The sequence below is a fragment of the Rhyacophila brunnea genome, unplaced genomic scaffold, assembly GCF_057557595.1.
Source record: "Rhyacophila brunnea isolate RB1 unplaced genomic scaffold, BYU_Rbru_1.0 scaffold_4, whole genome shotgun sequence".
Lineage (NCBI taxonomy): Eukaryota > Metazoa > Arthropoda > Insecta > Trichoptera > Rhyacophilidae > Rhyacophila > Rhyacophila brunnea.
The window spans coordinates 46,765,207-46,777,802 of NW_028233068.1; the positions used below are offsets into that span (position 1 = coordinate 46,765,207).

A 12,596-nucleotide genomic window follows, 5' to 3' on the forward strand; every position below is an offset into this window, starting at 1 on the left:
AATAGCCGATAAACTGGATTATTTGTTAGGTTAACCTAACCAAACCTAACCTAACATAACCTTACCCAACCTAACCTAACCTAACCTAAACTAACCCAAACTAACAAATAATCCAGTTTATCGGTTATTTTCAAAATGTGTTTGCCGCTGTATTCCTGATAACCGAACAGTACCATCAAAACATATTAGAGAAAAAATAAGTACCTATCAATAAAAATATAACTATTAAAATCTATTTAATATATTAATTTAAAGCAACATACCTCCATTTAATATGTTGACCTTTATAAATATGTATAAGTAGATCACATTTTAGAACTGCTAATTTTTACAAATATTATAAGTCCGGGTAAAGGAGAATCTCTCTCAAATTCAAAGTTTGTTGGATGTACCATCAACGTTGGATCAATAGTTATAGAATAATTGGAAATATTTGACATGAATGTTTTCTTTTTTAGAAATTCATAGCGATAATTCATTGTGATCAATGATACTGATATTGTTTTAATGTTATTTAACTTTTGTTGTTTTCAATTAATCTATTTTCGTTTTGACAGTATACAACTTATACATTAAATTTAATATACAATATAGTAATAAGTAATGAAAAAATATCATTAAATTCAGTTTCGAAAAACATAAACGCTTTCTTAATACCGGTATATTGGATTTTGAGACCGGTATTTCGGTATCGATAAGTAATTCAATACTTCAAATACCGGTATTGCAATCCCTAGTCGTAGCAAACATTTTTCTATGCGGATAAAGATTTTAAATAATAAAGTGAAACTGAAAAAATGTTACTGCGGCTAATTTCGTATTGCACATTCATTTGTAGCAATTTGTACACTTGAGTCTTATTAGTCTGGTGAGCTCTCAATGCATATATGCAATTTACTGAAGCCTGTGTGTTACAACAATAATTGGTACCTTTATGTTGCGGTGAAGTTATTAAAATAACACACTCGAGTGCACGCCAGCTAACGTCTTACAGATTGTGCTCCTGAAACTCTCAATACAACATTAAAAGGAGCCTGACGTTCGTTACGCCACGGTATACGTCTGAATATGTATGTGATTTTGTATGTGAAGATGTGGCGGGTGAAAAGAGAAAATCAGATAATTAAAAAAAACAAGCGTTACTTGTTTTGATGAACAATCGTGGTTGTTCATAAATTTCATAGCGCCCAAAAATTTAGACGGGTTACCTTGTCTTCTTTCACCATGCAGTTTCCTGTAAACGCACGTAAAATGGTAATGTTCTTGAATATGCTTGTTATGAATACGTGTCGAAAGATGATTGGCTGTTTCTGGATTTTTCGTTAATCGCTTTCGTGTCCGTCACTGTTGAGGAAATTGGCTATTTTTTGACATATCCTTTTAATTTTTATACGGTGATCTGGTACTCTGAGATCTATAATATACTATTGTGTGGGCCACATATTTCTTTCTATTCTATTTTCGAGCTTTTCGGTGACGATGAGCCTTTCCAAATTATTGTGGTGGTATCATATGTGGTCAAAGAACTGCAAAAATCGTCTAAGGGACTATCTTATAGAGCCAGTATATTAACAGCATGGCCCCCACATCTTGAAGCGGGCCGCCCTACCAATCGCTAGGGCTAAAGGCAGTGGGACTTTTTGCAGAATAGTTTTGTAAATGTTGTTTCAGGTAAAATTAAGGGTATTCGGTGTATTTTTAACATTTTATTTGTATTGTTGAAGAAAAACTATGGAGTTGTCGAATATCGACACACAGTAATCAAAAATTGTACCACACAAACAGACATTTTAAAATGTTAACACTCTACAAATAACATAGCGCCGCAAGCGACTTTTTTCCCATTAGGGCAAATTTGTGATGTGTGTTTATCTCACTCATCAGGTCGACCCGCCAGGCCGGGCCCTGTCAGCCCCTCCTTCTGGGGGCCATGATTAACAGATATAATATTCGTCGTCTTATCCGTTGGTGGAATCCCTATTACGTGCCTCCACTAGGTTGGTACTAGGTGAATTATTTCCATATTATGAATTCCATTCTTATCTTTCATTAAACGAAATAACACCATATTATCCATTCGTATTATTTTACTAAATTTATAATGCGTATTAATAACTAGAAGTCACTATATACCCAAAGCTCCCGACGAATAATAATATTATTTTAGAATTTAGCAGATTTTCATGCTTGAATACATCCAGAGCTTTTCATTGATTTCACAATATTTGAACAAGCTTTATATTAACAAAGATACTGTTTAATGAACATTTGCCGAAATATTGATTACAACGACAATATTGACTTGAACTAATTGAGTTCATTCAGGTCCCCCGTGACACTTAGACGTATTGATTGTTGAAAAAAATGTCTTTCTGTCTGACATTTGTTCATTTCAGTACATTTTATTTTTTAATTTACCGCCATTATATGGCTTATTTGGAAGCTTTCTAGTTTGTTCTAAATTATATTATTTTTTCGGTGTTTTTAGTACATTTTTGTCTTGTCAGTCAGAGAATATTAATGTAATTTTGGCATCATTGTTTTTAATTTAATTTCACTTATTTATATAAGTACAAAAAATTTACATAGTCTTCAATACAAAACCTTCATAAAATATGACAGAATAATAATAACATTTTATTAGTATAAAAACGTCATATAAACATTTTCAATTTAAATAAAACCACCTATATAATAATTTTTAAGATAATAAATCGTTCATTCCGGGATTGCAAGGGCGGACAAATTATCAATCGTATTAGAAAAACTATTACTAACTCACCACTGTAATATTGAAGAGAATCAATGATCACTTTGAGATTACAAAATAATAATTTTATATTAACGACATTTTTTCATCATAAATAATAAAAAAAACATGGATTAAAGTGTATTATTAGATACTGAGGCTAAGGACAGGACACATAATGGATAAAAGATTTGATGTCCTCATACGGAGAAGCGATTCGAAGCTCTGCGATTAATGTGATGTTCTGGAGGACATTGTACATATTATATAGCAGTGCAATGTCCTAAATATGAACGACATGGAGTACAGCTGCAAATTGCGGATGTCTTTGAGAATGTCGACGAAGTGAAAGGTGCCCTGTTGATGGGTAGGACGGAAGAGCTTGGCAGAATTGTAAAGTTCTTTAACAGAATTGGAGTGATGGCCTGATCGGCGGATCCTCTTCTAGATTAGAAGAGGCGATACGACAGCAAGTCGCAGTCAAAGCCTCGGTAAAAACATAAAAACGTGTCTTATTAACAATTGTTTTGAATAACTCAATTTTCTAGCTAATTAAATGTCGTAGTAGTGAATTTTTCTTATTGATTCCTGAATATAGCAGGGACAGTAAAGTAAATAAATAAACTGTAAAAATATGGAATTTAAAGATTAATATTAATATTATCATTATATTTTGTTTGTGACGGAAAAATCCATTTATAAAATCAATAGTATTACTGTAAATAAAGGAAAGCGTCGGTGCTGGATCATCCAGGATGAAAGAAGTTTTTGGAGGTCACCAAACGTTGTCAGGCCATAATTGATACTGAATTAATAACTCATACTTTTAAAATGATCGATTTTCTTATAAAAAATAACAATAAGAATACAATATGTGCTTATTACAATCTTGCCAGTAATTCTTCCACTAAATATTCTTCACCATTCTCTCTTCAGACTAGTAGGTCATCCATGGACTGAAACCGTATGCGGTTTCAAACCGTGTGCCATACTAATCCTATCTTTTCTGTTCATGGAAATATATTTTCACAAAGTATATTATAAGCATCTGATCGTATTTGTTTATAACATACACTTATACAAATTTAGTGAAAATATATTTTCATGAACAAAAATCATAAGTTTAGTATGGCACATGGATCGAAACCGAATACGGCTTCAGTCCATGGATGGCCTCTAGATGTAAATCTATAGCTATGCTATATCACGACAATGACTTTATATGTAATATATCATTCACTCAGCCCATGTTTAATAGGAATCAATAAATTAATCTTAGTGTATACATTTTCAAATCATTCTTTTGAATGGTTAGCACGAATTTCTATACTATTTTGATTTATAAATTCCAGTATTGTTAATAATATACTTTTTTTAAATTTCCCATTTTCGACTCGTTTACGCAATAAAAAAATTTTCTATGTGGATAACAATAATCATTAATAATTTCTTATCATAAGATTGTTTAAAGGTATCTCATCAACATGACTGTTATGAAACGCTACAATCTTCAGAGGGAACCGAAGACATATCCTCCTGAATTCTGAAACAGTGCTCCAGCACCACGTGAAAGAATGCTGTGGACCCTGACAACTAGAATGTATCTTAACGACAAGACACCCAGAACAAAGGACAACATGAAATCTAATAATGGTAAGTTCTGATTTCACTGTTCTAAATTTGTTATTGTCGTAAAAAACATATTTTTCACGATTACGTCTTCATAATGTTAATTACAAAGAAAAATCATACTGATAAGTAGGGATTCCAATCCCGGGATCCTGAGCTATTTTCGATACCTATAAATCCCAGGATTAATAAACATAATCCCGAAACTTTCGGAATTGATGTTTTTTATGGAAAATAAAATACAACAGAAAAAATACTTTTAATAACAAATAACTACATTAGTAATAAACTGAGGTTGAATGAAGTTTGATTTATACCCGTGTGTAAGTTGCCGATTCATTTTATTTTGTTCACATAAATTAATAAAAATGAGAAAGATTGAAAAAAAAACAATGCTTCGCACTGTTAACAAAGTAATTCCATCATGATCTGATACGTTTTACGGCGGTTTCATATTTGGCTGACTAATTAGATTTATGAAGCGAAAAGGCTATAAGTACACCATGATTTTAAATCTCGCTTACCCATTCATTCAAGTCTTTACTATCAGAAACAGCAATCTCATATTAAATTCACATTATTATTTATAATACAATATTATTTACTCCATTAAACTTATGTATTTCCAAGATTGAACGTATACAATATAAACAATAAATGTCTTAAATAGCATAAATTATAGTATATTTATTTTTGACCGATTTTATCGATGTTATTTATAAATATATTTTTTTTATATTAACAATGGAAAAAGATCCCGGGATTGTCAAATTGTAATCCCGAAATCCCGGGATAGGAATTTTGGCTTGGGATTCGATTCCCTACTGATAAGTATACCAGCTTCAAAAAAACCGTCGTAGTTAATGGTCGATGCTAGAGTAAATGTGTATCTAAGGTTGAAGAAATACTTTATTCTAATATAGCGACGGAAACGTCATACTGTCAATATCCCTAACTTATTTTAAAATTAACTATTTTTTTTATTCAACGAATAATTCACAAGATTTAATAATGTAACGTTCTCATCATAATTTTGAAAATACTTCTGAGAAAATATAATATTATAACCAATCTTTTTTTTTAAAAGTATGACACCCAGTAGGAATCGAACCTCCATCTTTCGGGTTTCGCGCGCATGGACATATACCGCTATGCTATAGGCGCCATACTTAATTGCGACAAATTTAAATTTAATAATACTCCAAATTGAGTTATTACTATTAGCGATCGGCTTTTGTATTTTAAATCAAAGTAGATATTACTTTAATTACTAACTGACGTCATGGATCACTCCAAGATTTTTTTAAGACTTTTTTCAAAAACGATTTTTTTATTCGTTATAATATATTTTCTCAGAAGTGTTTTCAAAATAACGTATGTCCAATAAAAAGAATGTTACATTCTTAGATGTTGTGAATTATTTTTTGAATAATAAAAAAAATATTAGCAAGTACAAGTAAGTTATAACAAAAATCTGGGAGTGATCCGTGACGTCATTTAGTAATTAAAGTCAATTAAGAAATCGCTTCAGAGAGTATTGTAAGAGCCATTGGTTTAATTTTGTCGCAATTAAGTATAGCGCCTATAGCATAGTGGTCTACGTGCACGGGCGCGAAATCCGAGAGACGCAGGTTAAATTCCTGCTGGGTGTCTTACTTTTTTCAAAAAAGATTTTTTCTATTGGTTTTATATTTTCTCAGAAGTGTTTTCAAAATGACGTATGTCCAATAAAAAGAATATTACATTCTTAGATCTTGTGAATTATTCTTTGAATAATAAAAAAAATATTACCAAGTACAAGTAAGTTATAACAAAAATCTGGGAGTGATCTGTGACGTCATTTAGTAATTAAAGTCAATTAAGAAATCGCTTTAGAGAGTATTGTAAGAGCCATTGGTTTAATTTTGTCGCAATTAAGTATAGCGCCTATAGCATAGTGGTCTACGTGCACAGGCGCGAAATCCGAGAGACGCAGGTTAAATTCATGCTGGGTGTCTTACTTTTTTAGAAAAAGATTTTTTCTATTGGTTATAATATATTTTCTCAGAAGTGTTTTCAAAATTATGTATGTTCCTAATGCGTCAATTACATTGAGCTACTTTACGAGCTGTTTGTTGGCGAATTTAATAGCGGGCGATTCAGCTACTGCGATTGTGATGATGACACACAAAACTTTCCATTCGCTGAGAAGCCAAAAGCCAGCGACTATTTTGACAGAACGTAGTTCGTTTTTTTACCGGGAGGTTGCTACTGCGCTCTACTGCGCAGACGCAGTAGGCCCACACGCCGGCGTGTAGCGTGTAAAGTTGACCGGCTTTCAACGTTTCTCGGTAGATTGTTTACAATCTGCTTGTTAGCTTGTTCAATGATGACACTGGGCGACTTTACAGGCAGATTGTAAATTCGCCAACAAGCAGCCCGTAAAGTAGGTCAATGTAATTGATGCATAACTCATTATTTTTTACAGGATGATGAAATCGTCTTATATTTAGTTCTTGTGAGATTATTACGAGATAAAATAAAAATGTAGGGACAAGAAGTAAAAAAAATATTTTAAAATACGGGTAATAATAAATTAATGTGGCCAATATGAAAACAATTGCCGTCTTCTCGTTGTGATTTATTGTTATTAGATAATAGCGGATTATTTCGCTAGACATTCAAGGAAATGTTGATATCATAACTTACTCTCCCAATAATTTTATTCCGTGCAGCTTAGCACATTCGTCAAAAGTCTTGCGTAAGCTTTAGTCTAGATTTTTATGACTCGGAATGAGTTTGATAGACTATATTCTTATTATAATCCCACGCTTGCACAGTTGTATTGCAAATATAAAACCGTATTTTGAAAAATAGTGACAATATAATAACCAAAAATTCAAAATGCATATATTTGTAGGGTGAATACCATACCATCCGCATGACTTGGCAGGAAACCATCAATTTATAATTACAATGTATCTTGCAACACAATATTGTTTAAAATTGCAAATCAAGCGATGTATGTGAATCAATCAAATTTCAACAAAGCTAATTTAGCAAAAATAATTCAATAATTATATTAATCAATTATTTATAATTTACAAAACGATTTATCATGATATGCACAAAAGTTGTTTATATGAAAATCAATCTGCCTAATTATTAAAAACTGCTTAATTGTTCAAATTAAAATCAGTTATTTATAAACGAGCCATGCATTACACAATAAACCTAATAAGCATGATTATCAAAATATGCAAGTACCTAGTTCATAGCAGCATTTTCTATTGTATCGAATTTGTATAAAACACTCAGTAGGAGAAAGCAATTCAGTCAGTCAGTTATCAAAGATTTAACCGTAACGTTATCGTTTTGCTCCGCCCGGTCGCACTTCGCAATTCATCAGAACGCATAATCGTGACTTCACCAATCTAAATTATAATCTGTAAACTTATCTGTAATAATTAAATTAATATTTATTTGAAAGGAGATAATAAAACCAGGGTTCATTTCATTCACGCACCAAATTCTGAGTTATTCATTCTGGAGTCAACCTACCCTGCCTGTTCCTTATTCCATCTCACTCCGACACATTTATTAGAAAAAAGGTTTGGTTAGACCAGGGGTTCCAGCATTCACGGTGAGCGGTAGGGGTTTTAAAAAACTTTTCATTGTTTTCATAAAATTACCCGTGACAATTTAAATTTCAGAAAATATACTATTTGTATCGCCCTCGCATATTGATATTCAGTTTATTGATACCTTTCCCTACTTCATAATATCTTGTGGAATTAGGCTTTAGTGCTGTTAATCATATTATGAACAAAGAAAGAAACCACCTGAATATTTCCGAAAGAGAAGACCTTCGTTTGTTCCTCACAAAAATTGAGCCAGATATCCAGTATTTAGTTTCACAGCATCAGCCTCAGGGATCTCATTAATAATTTAATTATTTAAATGTAATTTCATCAGACTTCATGCTTCTATGTATGCAAAGTATAACTAAAAAGATAGATTTAACTACAGAAGGTTGTTTTATAAAGATGTATTCTACCAAACTTAGCGAAAGTCTGACATAAAGTATTTGGTAAGTAATTCTTATTACATGCTTAAACTTAATGTAACTCTGCTTTATAAATTTTATAAAGTAAAGTTACTTCCCTACTTTATAAATCACCATTGCTGTAGAACCGGTGGGCGGTTAGAAAATTTTACTACTAACAGAGATACAAAAGTGGGCGGTAGGTATAAAAAGGTTGAGTACCCCTGGTTTAGACCAAATAATGGGAACTGAAATATTTAACGGGTGTGGAGTAACAGGCAACCGATCTCAAGTTTTAATAATATGGGATAAACTTAAATACGTGTCAAGAATACGCTTGTCCTTCGTTCTGACAACTGCTCTTGATTTATGCACTGACGCTCATTCAATATCGGTGTATTTGAAGGTTACACTACACACTATAGCGCATCTATAATGTGTGGTTCAGTTTCGTAGGATAGTTACATATTCAAAACCCTGCGTCAAAATGTAGGATATTTATTATTCTATTTTGTGGGTTAGACCAAGTGGGTGGGACACGAACCTCACATCTTTTCACTGTATGAATGTGACTATTCTGTCCAGTGAGCTATCGGTCTTCCTTCTCAACTCCATATAACATTTTTATAGGATTTTTTCTGGGGTATTTTAAAATTTCATATTTTCAATAAAAATAATTGTATATTTTTAAATCTTCTGCATATTCCGTAGGTATTGAATAAAAGGACAATAATTTAATAACCAAATATTTTTTTAATAATATCCAATGTCTGAGTAAATTCATTATTTTCGAATAAAATATTTTCGCGTTTTTTTAGTGCTTATAAAAAAGCCAGCTACTTTATTTTGCGATAGCTGTACGTATGCCATTATTGAGTGAAGAGTGTGCACAGTGCTTGAAAATGTTAAAAGGCGAAACTCGGGTAGCAAAAAACATTTAAAATGAAAAATTACTAATCTTAAATCAATTAAAATTCAGATATTCTGTTTTGTATCTAAAATTCAATAAATAAAATGCATTTGTATCGATGTTGGTAATTCAAAAGGTCGTAAACGAGGCGTCTATTTTTAAAAACCTTCCACATTTCAATAACAATATTAATTGTGTTAAATGACGTTTTCTGTGAGAATTGAATGTAACTGGTTGGTTTTAGCATCAGTTTCTATTTGAATCGTACCTATTATATTTTTTAATTAGAACTGCTCATTTTTACACCGGAGCCGGCTTCTGGTAGTCTAATTACCAGGCGTAGCTGCAATTTAGTCTTATTATATTATGGTTTATTTTATTTATCTGTATTTCAAAATTAGTTGTTCGATTATAATAAGCTTTTTACCTGTCACTAGTTAGCTGGCCAAATTCCAAGAAAGAGATCGCAGGTAGGATCAAAAATAGATGTCGTTACTCATTGATCATTTGGATTCAGCTTATTGCCGAAGTCAACTCATTACGCATAGGTACTTACTTTTTCAAATAAAAACCGCTATCCGCTTCAACGTTGATTATTGAGCACTCCATATACCGAAAATTATAATAAACAAACGCTGGCATAGGGCCTCGTCTTCTCGCAGAATACTAAACGTTAATATATATTTTTTTTCGACCATGTCCGATCCTAATAGAATCATATGGGCCTCCACAGAGTAGAGGTTTGTATTAACAGATTTTGTTTTTTTTACGAGAAATGGATGTCAGCCACTTGCTCAACCTATTAGGTCCATACCCTGACAAACACAAATTGAAAAACAATATGTGTACTTGCCAGACCCAGGATTCGAACCTGGGATCCACGGCGTGATAGTCCAACGCTTGAGCCGCGCGGCCACCGTGGGTGCATGAAACGTTAATATACCCGTCCATATTTTTTTTTACTTATGTAATGTTTTTAAACGGTTTTATACTCACAATACTCTCTTGCGTGCGTTTATACTCTAGACATAAAATTATTGAACTGTTTCAGTTATTCACTCGGTGCATAAGCTTCATGCTATCGAAACGAGCGTGGGCAGGTCATTAAATCTCGCTCAGTGAAATCCAAAGAACGTGGGTGAAATTTATAAAGCGAGCTTTCTTTAATAAGCTAGTGTAATCTGAGTAATTCTACCTGAAAATCATACCAATTATATTAAAAAATAAAATTCTATGAATTCTATTTTCATTTTAATAGATAATAATTGTATTATTTGGCTACATAGCTATAAATAAATTTCCATCAAAGACCTTTAACAATATTATATTATTTATGTATTAACATTTTTGAAGGCGTATTATGGATCATTTCGCAACTATTCGACAGCTTAAATTGGAAATAGGTACATTGACTATGGACTATTGGCCCAACTGATAAATGTAGATATAAGTTCTACATGTTTAAAAATATGTATGTAAGCTACTAAGAGTCGTATCTTATACTTATGTTTATTAGTCCATGTCCATACCTTAGCTAGAGTATATGAACACTAAGAGACGCCTACAGTAATCCGTATCGCTCAACAGTTTTCTAATGTCTTTCCAGATCATCCCTATCGCTTCGACATATGCACCCATACTCTCTAACAGTGGCGAGAGATGGAGGTAGGCTGTTAAGATTCGACATAAAGTGCACACTAAACTTTGTCAGTCATACTTATTTGATTTCATTAAACTAAGAATACAATTTTCAGGTGGTATTGGTTAGTTTTAAAATTCAATTAAACCCTGCCTAACCTAAACCATAATACTTTAGGTATGCTATGGGCGATCCGACAAAAATAGCGCATACTTTTTCAGTCACATGTATTTGTTTTCGTTGAATTAAGAATACATATTACAGATGGGGTTGGTTAGTTTTTTAAATTCATTAAACTCTGCCTAAACCAAGCCATAATCGATAAAAATATATTATTTTATCTACACATATATATCTAAAATTATATATAGCTTAATGGCATAGTTTAGATTAATATTGTTTAACCTCTTTGAGTGCCACAGTGTCCTTATTACCCCCTTGATTTCCATGATCACTATTAAGTCGTCTTAGCGACCCTGTTTTGTGATTCACTGGCTTATAGGAATATATTAAACTGATTTAAAAGTTTGGCTTTAAAAAAATCTTCTCGTTACATCCCTTATCGGAGGTTAGCCACTATAAGGGTGATCCTTGATGTATCATTTGCTACCCAGTACAGTACGAAGGAACTGTAAACAAGAAGGTTTTTAAACCACAAAATACGTTGTAGACCTCTATATTATGTTTGTCGTTGATTTTTACTTATGCTTCAAATACACTCTATGACGATCGGTTATGTATAATTATGTCGAAAAACCCGTTTCTTATGTTGGCGTCCTGTGTCACAGGGTGTCACAGAGTGTAAATACGATGTCATAGCTCTCATACAATATGTATGTATAAATGTCGGAATGGCATAGATTTGACCATAGACACTAAAACGCTCTTAGCAAATATGTGCCCGATCGTCATATAGTCTATTTGAACCTTAAGACAATGAATAAATCCTGTGATAATTTATTTTTCACTTAAAATATCTATAAATTGATAAACAATTATTTGGAAAAATATTTAATTAACCAATAACTTTACTGTGGATTTATTTAATCTTTTTATAGTTAGAAATGGTTGACACATAAAATTTAAACGTGTAGAATTAAAGCTCTTATATAAGAGAGAAGTACAATCATAAAAGCTCGCGATTCGCTTTGTCGCATAAACCCGTAGAGATTATCGCGAGATAAAGCTGTTTACCGAATGCGTTTTGTACGTATTCACTTGAACCATCAATTTTTATTTTTTAAACATACTCTCACGTAATTTTATTTTGATTCAACAGTTTTATTCATAGGCAGTATAATATTGATTACAATAATACAAACTTTTCGTCGACTCCTTTAAAATTGGTATCGAATAAAAATACCACAAAATGATATCTGTATCATAAAGCCAGTGTGCTGTATGTACAAGTTTGCAGAAAATTAGTAATAAATAATAATATATTAAATAAATAAGTACAGAATATTTCCCTAAAGTATCAAATTATCTTCCACGATTATAATGTAAATTGTACTTTCACATTTCTTATATTCAATAAGAACATCAATTTTCTATTAATTGGTATCAAATACATGATAATAATGCCGTCATTATTATCAGATATCTGATAGGTAAAATTTAATACTTACGAGCACCTACCACAATA

The 12,596-nt window shown here is 32.0% G+C and overlaps 1 long non-coding RNA gene across 1 annotated transcript in view; it reads left to right on the forward strand.

Annotated features, from left to right (window-relative positions):
• The window catches only part of LOC147067453 (uncharacterized), a 66,895-nt gene that overhangs the window by 25,207 nt on the left and 29,092 nt on the right, over positions 1-12,596 (forward strand). Inside the window, exon 2 of the long non-coding RNA XR_015071542.1 lies at positions 4,210-4,402. This is a non-coding gene — a long non-coding RNA (uncharacterized LOC147067453). The remainder of the gene's footprint in view (positions 1-4,209; positions 4,403-12,596) is intronic.